General features: G+C 24.8%; 1 protein-coding gene across 6 annotated transcripts in view; it reads right to left on the bottom strand.

Annotated features, from left to right (window-relative positions):
* LOC126900012 (dual specificity calcium/calmodulin-dependent 3',5'-cyclic nucleotide phosphodiesterase 1-like) overlaps window positions 1-19,650 on the bottom strand; it is a 196,000-nt gene that overhangs the window by 64,694 nt on the left and 111,656 nt on the right. The window contains exon 2 of one of the 6 annotated variants that reach the window (XM_050675355.1): window positions 12,367-12,490. The exons of the other annotated variants lie outside the window; for them this stretch is intronic. The gene's annotated coding sequence lies outside the window, so the exon portion shown is untranslated. The remainder of the gene's footprint in view (window positions 1-12,366; window positions 12,491-19,650) is intronic. 6 annotated transcript variants of the gene reach the window in all.

Raw genomic sequence — 19,650 nt, 5'->3', positions numbered from 1 at the left:
TATTAACTCTTTTAATTACCTTAAGTGCAAATAATTAAGGCCGTAAATGTTTTCTGTAATTTATTAGCATTACAAAATGAATAGATTTACTGAAAACAATTATGACTGATAATTTTATTATCATATATTTAAATAGATAATTTTTAGTGTGCCATAAATAATTTTTTTTCCTGATATAATAGGAAAGTGTTTTTACTACAATCATATTATGGTATATATGGACAAAGAGCCTTCATCATAGCTGAACCAATCGAAATGTGAAATAGGATACTACAGATCGTGTTTCTATTTTTGTATATTTTCATTATCGCTACTTCTTTTTGTTGTGTTACTGTTATTTTCTATATTTTACGTCTGAATATGAATAAAAATACGAACCATAATAAAATCGTGTAACGAAATGGCAAACCTTAATTTTCTATTTAAATGAAATAAAAAAAAAATAATGCTACTTTAACATCATTAAATCATATTTTAATATGAAAATAATGAGAACATTTTCGACAAAATCTTCATTCGTTTTTCAAATCGTTCCAATTAATTTTATTTTTACAAATTCTTTTAAAAATAGGGAAAAAATCTTTTTTATTTTAGAAAATATTTTAATACTAAATTAATAATACATAAATAATTATGATGGGTCGACAACAGCTTTAAGATAAGTACACAATCAGTTACAAGCATTTTAACTCATTGATTGAATATGGAACGCGGGTGAAGTACACATATACCAGTACGAGATGCAGCCACTCACACTACATATCCACTTAATGTGTACAATAGTTAGTACTTATCCTAAAGTAGTTAATAACTTATTATTTTTTTTTTTTTTTTAACAAAATTTTAATTATTACGCTATCTGTTACAATATTAAACAATAAGCTTAAGTGATAACATAAAAAAAAAAAAAAAAAAAAACAGACAGAAGAGACTGAGTGAAGAGACCTCCCATTGGAGGTACTTCAACATGAATATTAATTTAAATTTAAGGTATTAGTCCTAACATAATATTAATAATAGTGATAATAAGTTGGATTGATACATATACATTTTTTTTTTTTTAAATTATAAAAGTAGGTCACGACACCACTGTCTTTTTAATCTTTTGTGGGGATTTCCTGGAATAGTTGTAGATGATAGTTGGACAATAAGGGGATTGGAATGATGTGTTAACTTGTTATTGAATCGTTTGTAGTGGAGTTTGGCTAGTTTAGTGACGGTGGGTAAATTGAAGTCGGAATGAAGGGTATCATTTGAAACATAGAAGGGAGCTTTGGAGATGACGCGAAGGACTTTGGATTGGAACCTTTGTATACGGTTTGTATTTGATACTTTGGCTGAGCCCCAGAGTTGCAAACCGTAGGACCAGATGGGCCTGAGTAGTAGTTTATATAGCAGTAATTTAGTAGGTAGTTTGATATTTTTAGAAGTTAGGAATGGCCGGAGAAGACGAAAACGATCGTTCAGCGTTCGAGTTTTATTTTTAATGTGAGCTGACCAGGTAAGTCGACGGTCGATGTTGACTCCAAGGTAGCGTACATTTTGGGCAGTGGGGAGGGGTTGGTTGTTAAGGAGGAGGGTCGGGCACACTCCTTGCCGAAGTGTAAAAGTACAATGGATCGATTTGGATTCATTCATTTTAACTCCCCATTCCTTGTACCAGGCTTGGAGAAGGTGAAGGTGGTCCTGAATATAGCTAGAGGCTAAATGAGGATCAGGGCTAGAGGCTAAGATAGCTTTATCGTCGGCAAAGTCACCGACAAGCGTATGGAGGGAAGAAGGTTGATCAGATATATATATGTTAAATAGGAGGGGAGCTGTGACCGCACCTTGAGGTACGCCTGCATTGATTAAAGTAGGAGCAGAAAAGGTGGAACCTACTCGCACTGAGAAGTGACGGTCTTCTAAATAGGATTTAAGGATTAAATAGTAGTGACTAGGGAGAAGAGTCTTAAGTTTATATAAAAGACCAAAGTTAATAACTTATAAAAAAATTTTAGTGTTGTTATAATATTCTATTAAAATTTTTTTTTCCAGTTACTTTGTCTATATTTTAGGTTCTTAACGGTATAGTTCTATAGGACAGAGAGGTAATTACTCCATTCAACCTCCTCCTTTACAAAATATAAATATATAAAAAGAATTAAAGTGTTAGTTATATTTTCAGCTTGAATTTTTAATATTTCTTTGGAGTAAAGCTTTAAAAATATCGGTTTAAATTTTTATCTACTCAAACCATTACTATTGTCACTTCATTGTCTTAAAATTTTTTATGTAAATTATGTATTAACAATATTTTATAAATACTTTTCATGAATAATTAAAAAAAAAAATGTTATTATCTTTTTAGTGTTGGTCTTGAATTTTTATTTTGTAACCATTGCTAAATGATTTTTACATCACTTTAATTGCATTAAAATTCTCAAATTTAATTATTAATAAATCTTTCTTACGAGTATTTATAAGAAATGTTTTATAATATATATTATACGAAATAATTATATTATAAACTAATCTAAACGTCGACACGTTTTATTTATTTTCAATTAAACATTATTCGATTTGCATAAAAAATTTAGTAAGAATAATGACATACCTAATATTTCAACAGATAATATAGATACGAAATATATACAAATGATTAATCAATACTGTATATAGTATAATATACTACATAATTATTATTTCATATTGAATGCATAGTATTTGCATTCTAATGTGATTAGAACTAACTTAATTATTGTTCGAATACCGAAGTAAACTTATGAAAATCGTCTCGCTAAGCTTTCATATATGTATCTTATACAACAGTAAGTTTTCTTAGGAAATTTCGTTGTACACAAATAATTGATTAAGACAAAAAGTCAGGCAAAGGTATGTTGTTAGGTAAACTTGTGGTTTGTGAATTAAATATTAATGTGGATGGATCATTAATGACTGCTACAATATAACTTTAAACTTTTGACTGTCACTAACTCCGCTAATATTTGAGTCAGGTAGCTAAAGGTAAAACTGATTATTCTTATATAACTCACACTTTTAAAAATAAATTCTGTTTTGATTTAAAAATTGAATTATTTAGTAGTAAATTAAAATAAAAGGTAAATCTTTCTTTTGTCTAGCTTTAATGATGAATTAAAATATCACATTTTATGGATATTTGTCTGCGGTTATAAACCTTGTATTATTAGAATGGCTATTTCCATCTTAATCTATAACAATAATGATTCACACATATTTTTGGTATGAATAATTTTAGGAATATATAATGTATCAAATTATTGTTTTTAGAGTGAGATCGGTTATGTTTATTGTATACTTTTATCCAATATGATTTCATTGGCAATCGCAATAATTGATAATAACTATTTGTTGAATCATTGTTATAATAGTAGAAATCTTAAATATTATATATGTTTAAATAACTTTATTTAATATTTATTTTAGTAATTATATTTTTGCCCCATATGCTGGATAAATGTGGTTGTCGACAGCAGTTGGTGTAAAAACCTGTCAAATTGTAAGGTAGAGCCGAATCCAAATAGTTGGGATAGAGTCTAAGGAGATGATGATGAATTATACTATGTTAAGGTTTGTCATAAAAATTGATATATTTACTTTTGCTGGTCTGTTTCTGTTATTTTTCATACAATTTTATCTAATTGTATTTAGTATCTAATTAAATTTTTATAAAGTATTGATTTATATTATGTAAATAAAATTTATAATTTTTCATAAAGTTTTATTATATAACTTGTATGTTTCAAAGTATCCCTACGTTTAATGAGAAACTCTTTCCTTTTGTTTCAACCAATTATTTAAAAAATGAGCCTATAAGATGTTGAATGACAAATGCCAACTTGGACCGCACCTTTATCTATTAAATTAATTTTAGTTTAATTAATATGAAAATTATTTAGCTAAAAAAGTGGCAGTCGATAATAATTTTCAAACAAGTATTTCAGAAGTTGTCAATATTTTTATACTGATACGGGAGGAGAAGCGAAGCTGAGAAATGTCCAGTGATAAAATAATAGTACCTCATCTCCAATCAGTACTTGAAATTGTTAATAATGTCTGAAATACTTGTTCAAAAATTGTAACTGTCCCGTCATTTTCTTAAATAGATAATTATTAAATATATAAGCCAATTCAATATAATATATTTAAATGGTTTATATAATATTTTTAACATATATTTTGCCATTTAAAAAATAAAGTCGGAATCCTTATTTGTATAGGGGTTGGATCTAAAAGTCATTTTATAACAGATAATACAAATAAAATATAGATAATAAAATACAAATGTTACTAACAAACGCAAAAAAATATTTTCAAAATCCTGCTTGTAATTATTATTTTAAGTGATATAGAGTAGCTATTGTTAAAAGGATTACTCTGTGTATTTTGGTGAAAATTAACAAAATTCTAATTTGTCTAATTGAGATTTGTAATGTCCTCCTTAACACATGATATAATTTTTACCTGGGGAAATTGAAAACTAACAAACTGAATTATTTACAATTTCAAATCTACAAGTGTTTTTTTATCAATATTTAATAAATGAACGTTTTGTATTTAAGAAAATTTGAATATTTAAGTACAAATATCACAAATTTCAATGAAAAAATATCGGCTTAATTTAAAAAAAAAATGTATTTGGAAGTATTCTAAATAATTGTTAATAACTTTTTTCTATCGTATTATACAAATATGGAAGTTACCAATTAAGAAATTTTACCTTAAAAATTTTTTTAAGTTTGAAGGTATGAAAAAAAAATTAGTCAATTATTATATTATTATTATATTAAGGAGCTTGATATTTTGTTTTCTCTTTAAAAAAATTTTAAATTCTCAATAGTTTCCTAAAAAATTCGTTTCTTATCAAATTTATATACCTATACATTTAAATTTTTTAATTGATTATAATTATTCTGTTTAAAAGGTTTATATAAAATTATATAGTTTCCAAAGTTATTGATGATATTTTTTTTGATATCTATCATAATAAATGAAAAAAACGACGGGGCGTGGTGTGGATAATTATGGATAATTATGTCGCTGGCTTAGCGCACTGATGTTCAGTAATGCTTACGCTCTTATCGGTTCCTTCAGACACAATAAAGTTTCATCGAGTAGACAATCGATGTGAAATCCTGTCAAATAATAAGGTAGATTCGACCCCAAATAGTTAGGATAGAGACTAAGGAAATGATAATAAAGAATTATACTTTTTCATATTTTTTATAATACATTATATATAATTAACCTTATAAACTATAAATAAATATATTTTTATTAATTATTAATAATATTATAGACTAAATGAGAATAGTTATATAGTCATTTTCATATAGTCTGTGATAATATAATAAAAAATAATATGCATTATCAAGGCTAAAGGTTATAAACTACAAACATTTTTTACATAATCATTAAAAATCAACAAAAAAAACGTTTTATCCACTTTTAGTTTTTTCTTCAACAGTCAATGAGAATTTTTTTTAGTCATCAAATGAGTCATTTCACTCATGAAAATATAGTTCCGGTGCCACTGGGTAATTCAATTATAAAACAAATAAGATAAAGATTTATACTATTTATCTCTATCAAATTGTAAAACATATATAGCTGTTCTCACAATTAATGTACATCAATCCAATTTGGTCGACAGTCTAGATAAAATGGTTTTAATGAAACTAAAATCAATACTGTTCACAGGTTTCATTATAACATACAATTCAACGTCAATCTTACTGTTAACTGTTTATCATTCTATTCTTATTGTGAACATAAAAAACATTATTATACAAAGATTATGTATACATTTTAGTTATCTTAAATAAAAAAAATAAAAACATAAAAGTATTAATAGTAGAATCCAGAAATTTTTAAAGACAGGGTCAACCCAAATATATGTCAACTGTGAAATTTATCCGTAGTTTCACCTTATATATTTTTGCTTATCTTTATTTTTTAAATAAAAATAAATTGTTTTTTAACCTAGGTCCCACAAAAACTAGGGCTGATGTTTTTTTTAGATATTTTTTGTCATATTTATTTGTTTCTTTATATAAATACTTCAATTCAATTGAACCGACTTTACTCAATAATACGTTAAAAGATCATAAACTAGTATACCTCATAATAATGAATAATTTTCCTTGATTACTGTAATTGAAGAAAATGTTCTAAAATGTTAAAATTGTTATAAAACAGTCAACTTTGATTTTTTTTTTTTTTTACTATAACAACTTTATGAAAAATTAATAAATCGTTGTAAAATTTTTATTTTAATACTTTAAAAATTTGTCTTGATAACGAAATACCATTTATGGAAATTCAAAAATTGAACAAATAACTACTGGTTGGGATTAAATATGTAAATATTTTTTTCTTTTCAAATTTTAATTATTCTTTAAAAACCTGCGTCTTTCAAACTTATGTTTAATTAAATTTAACAATCAGATAAAAAAACCCAGCACAGTGGGGACGTGACATAGTTGGGTCAAGGATAATGATATCTGACAGTGATTAAAATCACTATTATAAAAAACGCTTCGATGTAAATCTGTAGATAGTGTTTAATTTTAAAAAATTGGTAGATTGTTCCAAAAGCTACATGATCTTCTATTTCCTTATTTATATCTTGATTATAATTTTTATGATTTATAAGTTTAATATATGAATAAATATATATATTTATAATATATAAATATGTAAAGGGAAATGGTTTTATTTAAAAAAAAAAGTAAGTCAAATGAAGAGGTATATAATTTAAGATATATATAAAAGTTTGTATTTTGAAACACTTTCAAAAATTAAGTTAAAAAAGTTCTACTTTCTATATTCAATTTTTAAATTTGTATTTGTTTTGGAGATTTCCCCCATTTACAGGGAACGAGGGTAGTTTTTTCAATTTTTGAGGCCAATATCTTTGATTAGATACAATTTGTGATCTTTTGACGTATCAGGGAAAGAAATCGGTTCGGTGAGAGCAGAAAAAAGTGGTAACAGACACAAAAAAAATTAAATTAAATTAAATTAAAAAAACACATCATAGTAAAATTAATACCTTGCCAGCTTCGCATCAATGCTAAAAAGAAAAATTATTGGAAGACTTAATTTCTAGGAATAATTGGTTTTATATATATGTGACGCATATTATTAATTACCTGTATCACAAATTAATAATCTTCTACCCTTAAATAAAATTACTTAAAACAAAAATTGAGTACTAAATATTAGAATTAATCTGCGTGGTAAAAAAACTTCAAATCATGAGTTTTTGAAATAATTGAATTTCTTTAAATTATTGTGAGTATCTAACATTATGTTTATCAGTGTATAATAACTATAGCTCTGTCTTTGATCAGGTGTATAAACTGTAAGATAAAATTTAAGGAATCAAGGTTAATAATTTTGGATAATCCATTCGATTATTGAGTAAATTAAAAATTAAATTGATGCAGATACACTTCTTTCTGGATAGTAGAGAACAAATCAAAATTATGAGTAATTATTCTAAATCAAAAAATTAAATTTATTTAAAAAATTATTAATCAAATACAAATTTTATAACATTTTATTAGAGATAGCAATAATGATTTTCTAATTTAAGTTGTTATTTTAGGTGATTAATTTAAATAGGTATACAACTTTTGATAGTGTATTTCTACTTTTAGCTTCGATGAGAAACTGAGAAGGTATTAATTACGATAAAAAAGTAAAAAAAAATCATTTCTGATAAATTTACTGTAAATAGTAATTATAAAATTTCCTGACTGCATATTAATGTTAACAATTTAATTTTTTTCTATTTAATAATTTCTACTTCAAACTTGCAAGTTGATCTAAAAGTTATGGTAATAAATTCATTTTTTTTTTTTTTATTATAAACTTTTACTTTAAAGGACAAAATAAAGTAGATTGTATAGTATATTATGATGTGATAGTAATTAAATTTGATATATGGAAACCACACAATTAATTATCAAAGAATTTAAGTTAAACAATTCTGACTGTGCCATTTAATTATTGATGTTTTTAAAAGAATATTTATATATTTTCAACATTTTAAGATAAAATTTTTATTATTTACCTTAAAAACGTAATTGTATGGTAAAAAAAAAGTAAATAAAAAAATATATACTTGAAAATACAGAATATTTATTTTTTATGCGAAATAAATTTCAAATTCAACTTTAAAAGTCCAAAATTGTCTCCTAAAAAATGTTCATCCATAAATATATTAAGTATAGAGTCAATTTACCTGGTTGCCATAGCAAATTAAATAAAAATTTACATTTTCTTATACATTTTAGACATATTGTTGTAGAAATAAAACTTAAGTAAAAAATTAACTAAGCTTTTGTATTAAATTTTTTTCAACCATGAATAAGTTAGCATGGTTCTGTTATCCGGTTTGAAATTGTTTGTAGAGATGACAAAATAACAAAAAGAGAAGAGATTCAAGTTTCAGTAAAATAATAACGGTTGTCATGAATAAAACAAATCCACCCCAGTGAACGTGAGCTCTTTTTCATGGCAGGTCACCTATTTTCTTTTCGAATTCCCTATTATTATAGGCATCATAATTTTAAGTGGTCCACAAGAAAGAAGAATAAACAATAATCCTACAAACTGAATATTCTTGTAATTTCAAAATATTCATCTTATAATGAATAAGGCTTAACGAAATGCGTTAGACATTATTGAATAATAAGCATTTTATTTATTATTTTTTTTTTTTGTATTAATAGTACATAAATTAAAAGCCTGTATTTAATTAGAGATTATTGCTTGTTGTTGAATATAAAAAAATGTTACAAAAGCGAAAAATAACTTTGCAATAAAATTCAAATTATGTATAATATTATCGTATACATTTATTTACCAGAAGTATATTTATGTATCTAAACTCTTTAAATATTTATTCTTAGGTTAATTAATACAAATTCTTTAATATATTTTTACTTAATGTAATAATGTCAAATGTTTTTAATAACGAAGCTAAAATTTATTTTTCATTTTAATGCAAAAAAGCAATTTACATAATAAACGAATGAAAATTGATACTTGGTGAATTTTTTTAAATTCCTTTGTATTATTATCTAACACGGTATTTGATACGTGATAATTTTACAGCAAGCAGAGCTATATTTATAATTTTGCCTCCGAGAAGTAACATGTTTTTTATCCTAATGTTTTATTTAAAAAAACTTGTAAATAGAAGAATATTTAAAATAAATCAATTATTTTTAATGCTAGAAAATATTTTTAAAACTTAGATAACTTTTACTAATATTTGAGTTAGTTATAATGCTAATTATTAAAATCATTTTACGGTCTTGGGCATAGTCTTATGCGAATTATGGATTTATTTGTTCATTTTACGATACCGTATTTTCGAATATTATCAGTGAAGCTTAAAAATACAATGTGGCAAAATGAAAAGGTATGTTTCAGTTAAAATGATGATAATCGCGTGTCAGTAAAATAATACTATATACATTATACTATATATTCCTTATACAGCACCTTTTAGTTTCGATGCGAGACTGAGAGGGTATTAACTTTACAATGATATTTTTTGTGTTTGTTACCATTTTTTTTCAACTCTCACCAGACCGATTTCTTTCAACGATATGTCAAAAGATTAAAAATTGTATCTAATCGAAGATATTGGCCTCCAAATTTGAAAAAAATTATTCTTGTTTACTGAAAATGGAAGAAATCTCTCAAAAATTACAATTGTAAAAATCTGTAATTTTTGACATTTTTTATTATTTTTTCATTAAATTTGACCTCTGTACATGTCTATATCGTAAAAATACCTGCCGTATATTTTATATACTTCTTTCATCCGTAATGCTTTTTAAATTCCCTTTATGCGGGGCGTGCTCAAAACTTTAATCACACATAGAAAATAGAAATTTTTCAACATAATTTTTAAAAATGTTCTGAAAGTATTGACACTTTTATATATATCTTCAAAGCTTATTTAATATACTTTATTTTGAAAAAAAAATTTAACCTGTGGACTTGTCTTTGTGGTGAAATTGGACAGTAAAATTAATAAAGAAAATATGATTTTTTTGGAGAAATTTTAATAAAAATTGTACAAAATTTATTTGAAAGTTTTTATTAGTATTATAGTTTTATATTTATTTTTAGTGAAGACTGCATTAGTACATTAAGAAAAAGGCGAAAAGGGACCAATCACCATACTTTTTTATTCAAAATTCTTTATTTTTGACTTAAAACTTAAATAACGTCAAATAGATGTTTTTATTTTAAAATACCTTACAAGAGGAGTATACTGATTTTCATAAAAATTATAATAATTTTAATTTTTTTTTATAAGTATTTACTCGTTTTATTCTTATTAGTAATAATCTCAAAAAAATTGTGATAAACAGAATTGCAGATTTAAAATCGGTGCAAAAATGGGTCTAGAAAAGTATATTTTAGTCTCTGATAAAAGAATCCTTGTAGACCAGTAAATTTATTCATAAGTAACAAATAATATTTTTTTGAAAAATATTGTATGAAGCCCTTTAATTATTATACACGATTGTCAAATAAGTAATAAAATATACTTTATTATTTTTTATAATTTCTTTGTAAATATTACAATACTAAATTATTAAATATCAATATATTACACTTATAAATCATAAAACTTATGTAATTAGGATAAAAATAAGAAAATTGGTGTTCATTTTACTTTTGGAATAATCCACCAATTTCTTAAAATGAAACACTATTTAAAGATTCGCATCGACGCGTTACTTATGATAGTGATCTTAATCGCTGTCAGTTACTTATCCTAATTCTGCCACGTTCATACTGCGCTACCGTTTTTAGTATTTATTAAATATGAATAATATGTTAAATACTTATATTGCAGCCATAAGTAATATATTTAGAGTTTAATTGAAATATGTATATTTACATAGTAATGAATACTATTTTTCAATTATGAGTTTTTTTAAAATAAATAAAATTTAGGTATTTTCAACTAACATTTATCGTCTATCAAAAGGTGATTTTTTGTATACATTTATGTTTGGACTCTGAGTTTCCTTATTTTAATATAATCATTGATAAATTTAAATGTATAAAAATATAAATGAATAAAGGTCGACAATCCTAATTTTTTAAATATTATAAAATAAATAGGCGCAGTATAATAAACTGTGAATAACTTTAATTGTGTACATATAAAATAAAAGTTTTAATTTATGAATGCAATTTACTGTTTTTCCAGTAATTGATAATGATAAAAAGAGACCTTACTTACTAATTTGAAAATTGTTATAGGCATTTTGACATAAAGAAAAGTGTGTCAACAATAATGCATACAATTGTCATAAATAAAACGAATATTAAATGGTATTTACGTCGCAAAGTTAGTTTTGAAAATACATTGCTATCAGGTAGAGTGTGTGTCAATGTTTACTGTAGTTGTACAATACACAGTTGAATTTTGATAAAAGAGACAGTTAGCTTATTTGTGGTTGGTGACAATAATAACTCCGTGTGTTTACCAAAGCTCAACGAGATTCTATAAAAGCTGACTCGTTCTGTTTAGCTCTTGTAACGTGCAAATAAATTCTATTCATTCAAATTATACGTTTACAAGGTGCCATTACAAGAAAAACACACGGCATTTTATCTTTATAGAAGTCGTTGTTTTAAATAATTAAAAATTCAATTATCATAAAATAATAAAAATAAATGTATATTTTTTGTGTTTTAATTGCATCCATCGAAGAACGTTGAAATAATGTAGCTTAACAATTTTTTTACTATTGATACCGTATAGTAAGAACTGTAGGAAAGGTCATGGATATGAACGTCGAAGAAAAAATAGGAACAGAAAGACAGAAAAAGGTGGTTGGGTGTGATTAAGGGTGATAAAGGACTGATGATGTGGGAGATCATCTTAAATGAAGGTTAAGAATACGAATGACTGACCCCGAGTAGTTAGAATAAAAGAATAAAGGCGAGGGAGAAGAAGACATAAAATATAGAAAATATGCTTTAATATTTTATTACAAAACAAACCTACATCCTTACATGGCTTAGCCACAAAAAATATTTTTGTAATTTAATTTGAAATTTGAAATTAATATAGCTTTGATTTTTAATATGTAATTAATAACGAATTATTTACAGTGTATTTTATGAGATCAACTCAAAATAATTTTTATATAACACAAATATAATAGATAATAAGCAAATGTCCTTAATAAAAGTAAAAGACTTTTTCACTTCCATTTATAATAATTTTATTTGTTTGGATTAAGTTTCTTTGCCCGGAAAAATAGTTTAGAAAAATTCTTACTGAAAATTACTTACACAATTTGTATAGTTGGTTTCAATTTTATTCTTCATTACATTTTTTTTTGTTACGATATAAATTAAAATGCTTCTTTTGTTGAAATGAATAGCTTGACTAGTAATATTTCAATGTTTTACTTACCTAAAAAAAAAATATATGATAAAACAATATTTAAAAAAAATTTAATGAACATTATAAGGCTAAATCAAAGACGCTACGCATGAATACATGCAATAGATTATCGATAAACACACCAGTGTGCTGATTTGTGGTATTTTCTCCTTTTAAATTTAATTGGAAATTCAAATTATGATTTATGCTACTTAAATTATTAGTTTAACAGATTTTTATTTAAATATCTATTATTGGCCCAGTATATTTTCATGACATTGCTACTCAAAGCGATTATTATTGTAATGGATTTTTCAATTCAAACGAAGCAAAACACTCAATAATATTTCAATTATTCTTATTTTATACTACTTGAGTGATAATACTTTTTTTCATAAAAGAAGCGAATGCTATTATACTAATTAAAAAAGATCAGGTGGCCAAATGCTTAAATGTAAAACAAATTTAATGGTAATTTATACAAGTTTGTTTAATAAATACAGTCTAAACAATAAAAAAATGTATTTATCGCATGGTAGTTATACATAATTGTCATAATATAATTTATTAGGTTCACCTAAAAAAAAATTATAAAATAATAATGATTTAACCAAAAAATAAAAGACTAAAAATTTTTGTTGTAAAGTAACGTTTAAATATAATGATATATTCTTTATTTTTGAGTTTTTATTGATTTTGTCATTGCGAAGAGCAAAAGTCAACCAGATATTTAGTCGTCGATTCCTATTTTGATTGGTCTCAATGTTCGGTAAACCAATAATACTGTTTTAATTATATTGTTTTGCTTGTAAACTTTGTCTTTGCGTGTTACAATTCTATTATCTATCCACTCAAAACTTTAGTATACCAAGTCATTGACTTCCTGTAGTTGATTTATCGTTGGCCTAAAAATATCCACTAAAAGTAAAACACATTTAAATCAAAAAACTAATTCATTTATTTAGGGAACATATTTAAAGCTGATCTTGAGTAATTACAACTTACTTTTAATTTTTATGAATATATGTTCTCGAAATACGTACAAAAACAACAAGTTCAATGACTATTAAAACCTAGTAATGGCATTACACAGATAGGAAATCGTACGAGGTCAATTTTTATTTTAAGAAAACGTTATCGAAAAGAAAGACCGCCGAGATGGCGACAGTTGGCTGAAGGGAAAATGGGGTTGAAACAAACGATGAAAAGACGGAAGCACGTATTTAATCGTCGTGGCACGTATAATGTGTACAGCAATAACGGTACTGCCGCAGGCATCTTCGCTTTAACAACTCTAAACTAAGCACACAATATTGTCTCTAGGTATAGGGTCGTCAATACATTTTAGTTTCTCCTACAATGACCATTACTTTTATTATTATTAGCAAAAATATGTCACGATACAACCTAAATTCCTCCTTAAACAACTTAAAGTTGCCAAATTAATTATTTAGTATAAAATATCAGTGGTGAACTTTTAAAAACATATTGAGTTTAGAATATTAAAATACTTTTAAGTAATAATTTTAAAAACAGAGAGAATAAAAAATTTAATGTTCAGTGTATTTTAAAATTATAAACTAAATGTTGTTGTTTTAATATCCGTGAGCAACATTAAGTATTTTTAATCAATAAAACCAACCATGTCGAGATTTCTCTAGATTTTCATGATTTTAGAGAACCGTGTAATTGATTTTTGATAATAGTTATCATATCTTTGGAATTTTAAAAAGTGTCTACCTTGATTGCATACAGTTTCCTACTGCATATGTAAATGAATTATTTTTGCGTCAATTTAAAACGATTTGTATATTAAGTATAAATGAATTAAATTTTCAATATAAAGCGAGATTAAATAAAATTTGTAATATAAAACAGTGTCACCAATGCGTATGATAAACCACTCGTATTAAACCTTAACTTTTCAGAAATGAAATGTAGTAGTTAGAGTAATTTTTGTAAATGAAAATTTCACTTTAGACCGTTTAAACGTTACAAACTAAACATAATATTATTCAACGCGCATTTTCTTGTTTTCCGGTCGAATAACATTGAGTTTAGCATTCGATATAATTATAATTTAATCCCAAGGGTGGTCATGACGTTCAGATGGGATTAAAATAAAAAGTAATTGCAGGTTTCTACGCCTTTATTTTCCCACACTGCAGTAAAAGGCGACTGAGCGTTTTTTATATTCCTAAATAGCCGTAGACATCTCTCGGGAATATTAATTGACTCTGGCGAAATAATTTTAAATGATGAATGACGCCGAAATTCTTCGTTTAAGTGCATAGAGAAATTTAATTTCACATAATTTATGAGATCCTGCCCCTGATATGTCTATGTCATATAGCTATAGTATAGCTGTGAAGATAACGCACCGCAGTTTAACTGCTGTTGTTGTTGAAACGTTTAAGTATGTCCGACATTTTGTGCAAAACTAAAATTTAAAGACTTAATCGCTTGTCAATTGTTTTCATCAACCATTTAGATTTCAGCATTTTAACTGTAGGACTGAAAAAAACGTCAACAGAAATCATTTCCCTCAGTTGTCATTTTTTTTTTTTTATGAGCTGAATAATGATAGATAAAAAAATATTAAGAGTGTACTTGATATGAAAAATATATTGTTTTTATTTTATAAGAGCTGTAAGTGACAGGGTTATTGACCAAACCAGTAAAGATGTAATAATTTATTAATAAAGTATTTGCGTTTTAATTAAATTTGACCATAATCATGACTGAAGTCAGACAAATGAAAATTAAATGCTTAAATGACTACGGTGAAATTTCTATGGATGCTGATAAAAATCTCTTTTGCTTAAATTTATTAAGAATTTAATTTCTGTACATTTTTCGTCACTAAAAGCAGTAAAAGAGAATGCACTGGAGAATTTTGAAAGCGAAAATAAATTCCAATATCGATGCGGGTGGTCCTAATTTAAATACCTGACCTAAAATTATTTTTCTAACTATTCTTTTTCTTTGTCTTTTCAATTAAACTTTCTGGTGTTTTTTAAAATAACGAAAGTTTTAAAAACTTTGAACAATTAAGCAACGTCATAACCTCATATGGACATTTTCACCAACCGTGGAGAAACGTTTCTTTCTTTCATTTGGGAAGAGTCTCTTTCTAAGAAAAAATAATAATTGTTTAATTTAATGTATTTATAAAGTGTATAAAATACCAATAAATATAATGGACATAATAATAATAATACAAAAATATAAATATAGTGACACGAAATAGTTATAAATAAATAGTAAAATCATAAGTAAGAATTTTAATGTTATAAAATATGAATTATTAATTTACACACAGTTTAATATCAAATCAATATAAGTAAACTTAAATTAATTATTTTCTATAGACATTACCTATTAGGCATTAATAAACTTATGACATTAAATATAATAATATTAAGCGAAAGCAATTAACAGAGTTTAAAAAAACAAATGGATTTTTCATTTAAACCCAACTTAACTGGGTTTTAATTAATTTTATAGAGTTTAATAACTATTAATAATTATTATATAGTTAACACTATAATATTCAAGGCTGAATTCAATGTTAAACATCAGCTGAAATATATGAAAATTATATGTATTGTAACAGAAAAACTTATATAAAGAATTTGAGAAAACTAATTAAATTTAAAAATAATTTTTTTAATCATCATAAGATGATGAAATGCTTAATGTACCAAATTTATTATAAGTAGATATTATGTATAGAATACTACAAGAATATATTAAACATTTTTAAAAACAATTTATTTTTAAAACGCTATCAGTTTTAATGGGATGGACCTATAGGTACAGTCCATAAAGTTCAAAAATAAAATTATTAGAGTTTTAAGTACCCTAGTAATTGAAACCCTCACTATTTTACTTTTGTAATACAGATAGAAATTTTCTTGTTGTCAATAAAATAGGATTCAAGTACATTACCTTTTGTAGTTAAAATGAAAAATTTCAGTGGTCATTTATTAATTTTTTAAAATAAAATAGGTAAATTACTTTATGACCATCTAGTGATTTATACAATATTAATCAAATACTAAAAATTGAAAAGTACCATGCAAAAAAGCGTAATTTTCATACTTTTTTGCCAAATTATGATGATTATGTGTAATATAATTTTTTCATGGTTCAAAATACCCGATTCACGTGACTTAACTACCTCATAAGTTTTGCTTTTCTTTAATCTACTGACCCATTATTAACCCTATGTATATAATACTAATGGATATAAATTACTACTGAACTACATAAAATATCTACATAAAGTTCTGTGATATAATAGGCACTAAGTTAGATTAATAAACTCTATTGACTAAGATAAATCACTAGTTAATTATAATAAAAATAAGATTTTCACTTTTATATTTGCACTACTGTATTCAGCATACTATTAAAAATAGAGCACAAAACCCTAATTTATTAATTTAAATTTAATTTATAAATAATATGATTATTTCTGGCTTAAATTTTATATAAAATATTGATCTGACAGATATGCATGAACAATGTTTCGTTATTTACCATGTTTACTCATTTTTTACCATATCCATAAAGTCGAAAAATACCCGAAAAGAACTTAAATTATATCTATTCAAAATAAAGTAGTCACGAATTAAAATTTTTAAAACTAATATCTATTATAAAAAAACAGTTATACAGTTTGGAACACAGCAGAGTGTGTACATGGTATAATTGGGATACCTATAGATATCTGACAGTGATTAAGATCACTATCATAAGTAACGCTTCAATGCGAATCTGTAGATAGTGTTTCGAGAAATTGATGGATTATTCCAAAAGCAAAATTAACTCTTTTTCCATAATTATATTCTGATTAGAAGTTCTTTCATTTATAAATATAATATATGAATAAATAATACTTATTGTGGTAGTTAAATTTAGTGTGAAATTAATATTAAATAATTTAATTTTGTAATTTTTACAGTAGTTGTTATTTCGTTACTTCTATATAGAAGTCATATGACAAACTTGTATAAAAATTGAAGGACTTAATGCAATAAATTTAATAAAAAAAAAATTATTTGTTACTTATGAATAAATTTACTGGTTTACAAAATTATTATTATGGTATTTTTATCAGAGACCAAATTATACTTTTCTAAACCCATTTTTGCACCGATTTTTAATCTACAGTTAGATTTTGTCTATCGCCTTTTTTTATGAGAACATTACCAATCAGTAAAAAGCGAGTAAATAATTATATAAAAAAAATAAAATAAGGTCGAAATTTACTGATTTTAAAAATCATAACTTTTTGGTGGATTTCCACCCATTTACAGGAAACGAAAGAAACTCAATTCATTTTTAGGGTAAATGTCTTTAATTAGATACAATTAGTAATCTTTTGATGCATTGTTAAAGAAATCGGTCCGGTAACAGCTGAAAAAAGTGGCAATAGACATATTACATTAGGTGGTTTTAACATTTCACACATTTTTTTTTACTGTTTTATTTATATTTTTTAGTAGAGAAAACATTGTACCATGAAAAAAATTTGAAAAGATCTCTTTGATTTTTGTATTTTTATTAAAAAAAAAATATTTACACCATAGTTAGAACTATTATTTTACTAAATTATATAGCTTATATACGAAGTCAAATTAATAAATTGCTTATAAAAAATGTTATGCTTATATACATAATGCATTATTATGGAATCTTAAAATCTTCATGTATAGTAACAATATTCAATGCTAAAATATAAAATAATATGATTGTTTTCACTCTGATGTACATTTTAATGCGTGTTACATCAATAAAAATATAGTTGTTTATTAAAAAACCAATTACTTTACTAAATAAAATAATGTTATTATTTTTACTTGAAGTTCATTAGTGAGTATTTTACATTATGTTTGATTATAGTAATATTTACTACAATTTTAATCAAACAATGTTTACTTTACAATACTTTGAAAAAGAATTGCAAAGAAAAACTTTCTGATAAAAAACCTTCTTTGCATTAGAAATTTATCATAAAAAAAAGCGCTTTCAAAAAAACTCAATTATGTCAAATATAATAAAATATATGACATATTGACAAGATGAATACTCATGAAGTGGTACAAACCTAAAATACATACAGTTTCATCTATCAAATTTCTTTTCGTCAGTAAATAGGAGGGGAATACTATAGTTGAAAATTTAAATATATTGATGTCCATCGCACTATTCTTTAAGTGCTCATACTAAGGGTTCTAACAGTGAGGTGGTGTCGGGTGTAAACCATTCATACCGATTTAGATGATGTGAAAGCAAGAAGCACTTGCATGTAAAAGTAGGGTAAGACGGTCATTTGAATTTTAAAAGATGGAAAAAGCGAAACATTTTTTTTATTGTATATTGTATAGCAGCTGTTATACACGTGAGATGTTGTCGAAATGACGACCAAAGGAACATTAATAAATAAAACTCAGGTAAATGATATAATATTGTACAGAGTAAAACAAATACTATTCTAATCATGAAGGTTTGAATTATTCGTATATAATTTTATTTTTGTATACACTGTTTGAATAATAATTTTAGTCGTTTCTTTTTGTCAATACTTCATCAAAAAAAAAAAAAATATATAACAAAAAATATTTTTAAAATCTCGTTATAAGAATAACACCTGCTTAATTTTTTTGTTCGTAAAGCTACATTAATCAATTCACTTTAAATTTTTTAATAATAAATCTCGGTGTGAAGCATTCATTCTGCGTGTGTTACAATGACGAATTTACTATTCCGTGATAAGCATCCCAAATTTAGTAAATACCGATTACAGAATAACTTGTAAAAGACGTTTTGACATTCATTTTAATTTGTTAAAGGGGTTTTCTATTATACTAGAATCTATTTTTTTGACTGAATAGCTTTTTTTTATACTGTTGTAATTTATTCAAACTATTGAAATTTGCTTAAAAAAAGTTCATATAATACCGCTGTGATATTATTATTTTTGTTTTTTTTTTGGTTTTATAGGTTAAAATTAATATTTTAAAATTCAAAATCAAGGTAATGTTACGAAAAAATATTTTTTGGAATAATAATAATAAAAATAAAATTGTAACGTTTATTATTTATAAAGTTAAATACAATTTTTAGCTTCGATGCGAAGCTGAGAAGGTATTGGTTTTACTAAGATGTGTTTTTTTTTTTTT

This window comes from Daktulosphaira vitifoliae, unplaced genomic scaffold, assembly GCF_025091365.1.
Source record: "Daktulosphaira vitifoliae isolate Bord-2020 unplaced genomic scaffold, ASM2509136v1 Scaffold_2, whole genome shotgun sequence".
Taxonomy (NCBI): Eukaryota; Metazoa; Arthropoda; class Insecta; order Hemiptera; family Phylloxeridae; genus Daktulosphaira; species Daktulosphaira vitifoliae.
This window is presented reverse-complemented; position numbering and strand designations above follow the sequence as displayed.